This window comes from Periplaneta americana, chromosome 9 (genome assembly GCF_040183065.1).
Source record: "Periplaneta americana isolate PAMFEO1 chromosome 9, P.americana_PAMFEO1_priV1, whole genome shotgun sequence".
NCBI lineage: Eukaryota > Metazoa > Arthropoda > Insecta > Blattodea > Blattidae > Periplaneta > Periplaneta americana.
In genome coordinates this window covers 57,279,569-57,282,121 of record NC_091125.1, presented here as the reverse complement: position 1 = coordinate 57,282,121, position 2,553 = coordinate 57,279,569, and the positions used below count along the sequence as shown (strand labels likewise).

At 39.6% G+C, this 2,553-nt stretch overlaps 1 non-coding gene across 1 annotated transcript; it reads left to right on the top strand.

Annotated features, from left to right (window-relative positions):
• Positions 1–568: 568 nt before the first annotated feature.
• Positions 569–687, top strand: LOC138706853 (5S ribosomal RNA). Its single transcript, XR_011334100.1, has one exon. It is a non-coding gene; the product is annotated as a 5S ribosomal RNA (ribosomal RNA).
• Positions 688–2,553: the final 1,866 nt, after the last annotated feature.

The window sequence follows — 2,553 nt, the reverse complement described above, 5'->3', positions numbered from 1 at the left end:
GGTCATAATCCTTCCGCAGGCCACTACTGAGAATCTGTGGACATACGGGTAATCTATCTTTATTGAAACTCGGGTTCATAACATACGACTGATACTTTATATATCTGTCACGTAATCCATCAAGAGACAAATGTCCCCCCCCCCCCTAGTCAGTAGCGAGCTTCAGTCCATTCGTAGTAGCCGCCGGTGCAAGAAGTGAATTGAAGTTTGTGTGAAGTTCCGTAGTATGGCATGAAAATGATGTCGAAAATCCGACTACAGTTCCACAACCATGTGGTTGAAAGGAGGCTCCGCTGTTGAACAACAATCCACCTGTGGCTTAACTTAGAATGCCGACTAGCTGTTTTATTAATCCCGTGTCAATCCAGCAGTGTGTGACGTTGAAACGTAACCAAACTGCCGTTGATAGATAGATTTATCATCTATCCCAATGACATCCAACGAGCTTGGTAATTTAGGTACAGAGTCTAAGCAGGCAGTTTACGTGTGTGTGTGAGCGAGTGCAGGTTTTATCGAGTGCACCCCAATCCCATCGTCCTCAAGTGCCTACAGATTACGCAGTTTCATCGGCAACGGCCATACCATGTTGAAAATACCGGTTCTCGTCCGATCACCGAAGTCAAGCAACATTGGGCGTGGTCAGTACTTGGATGGGTGACCGCTTGGGAACACCACGTGCCGTTGGCGATTTTTTTTTTTACGTCACTATTTCCAGCGTGTTCTAATAAGACTTATGGGATATTATGTTCCCTTCCCTATTCCAGCTATAGCTTGGATGATGACGCCGCTGCATAATTGTAGAGTAATTGATAATTCTTAAGTACTTGCAGCTCCGTATTGAAACTTATGACTGGTAGCATATTCATATGAGACGGTTCACTTCTCTGCGTTTTCTCGAAGAAGGGAATATGTATTCAGGGGATTGTGAACGTACCTCGCGCTCTCCCTAGAAGTTAGAGACATTTTAGGTAAAGAATGTAATATACTGTACATATATGGCTAATTAAAATCCCATTAGTTACTACATTTCAGTGGGTAGTACAAATTCCATAATGAAAATATCTCTGTCCTAGTAGTTGTATCCTTTAAAGAAGCTCGTTGTTTTCCCATGATGAAGGGCAGAACTTGGTCGGTAGAAATTTAAACAGACTGCATTATCAGACCAGGCGTTATTTCAATATCAGCGTTTAGTTTAGGAAATATAGCAATAGCGGAGTTGGGAGAAGTAGTTATAGCATGTACAGTAAGTATAAACAGTTCGCTGTACTGTACAGTGAATATAAATATTTGAATGTACGATGGCAAAACATCAGACATACAGTACGTAGCTCACATATCTTTAAAAATAAATAAATAAATAAATAAATAAAAATAAAGAAGACATTCTGAGGAGTGAGTGGAAAGTGCATATTATAATGAATATTTTTAACTCTCAGTTGACATTGAGAGAGAAAGCCATGCATCGGGGAACCGGTGACTGTTTTTGCGTTACCTTCTGCTATTGGCGTTGTTGGTTAGTAACGAATGAAAGGGGTAGGACGCGGAATCAAATGTCAAAAAACGATAGGGAAATAATAGTAACTGGTTGTATTTCGATCGAGCTCGGCGTGCTGATTCACCAGTGGGGTGTTTCACAAAGTTTACAATCTTTGGAAATTGTGAACTCTGTTTGTAAACTTCTGTTTCACAATCTTTGTTTGTAAAGGTGGACTGTACAAAGGAAATCAAATCTTTACGAATGAAATTTTGCGCTCTTTACAAGTGATATGTTTGTTTCACAACGAAGGAGTAATTTTACAAACGTGTAAACTAAACTTTACTAGTGAAGTTAGCACATTTTCTACAGTAGCCCTGTTGAAATAGCTTCTAATTGTGAATGAAAAAAATAAACACATATGTATAAAATCAATTTTATAGTAACAGGGTACCATTAAGAATTACACTGAAGCAGTTGTGATGTTATTGAGTAGTTCTAGCGACTCAGACGAAGATTTTGCATTTAGGCCTAACGTAGAATTTTCCGGCCACGTTCGTATCATTGTACGAATATTAATGAAAGGTTTCGAATGAATCCCGCGCTATACTTCAGAATACCGCGTTAGTTCTTATATACGAGGAACGTATTTAATAAATACTCGCACTTAAAGAAGAAAAACTTTGCACCGAAAACCAATCACTTAATAATGCAATGTCGGCATTACTTACGCAGTATTCTGAAGTCGTTCCGAATCCCATTTCGCTGTAATCTCTCCTACAAGATATGGGACATCACATGCAACATCTGAAAGGGAAAAGTGGTGCCCTAACCTCAAAGCGAGAACTGCATTGGTTGCATAGTAGCTCTCAGTTCCCTGCGTTAGCAGATAAGAACGGAATTTATAAGATTACAGTGTGCAAAAGTTCACACATGGTAGTTGATGTTGTTACAAGATTGAAAAAACTCGAGGCGGGTTATTGATCACCGAATGTGCTTACTCGGGCAAAGGATTTTTATGCTCCTCCTGCTGGGTTCCCTAATGTTGGCGAGGTTATGGATGAAACAATAAAATATAC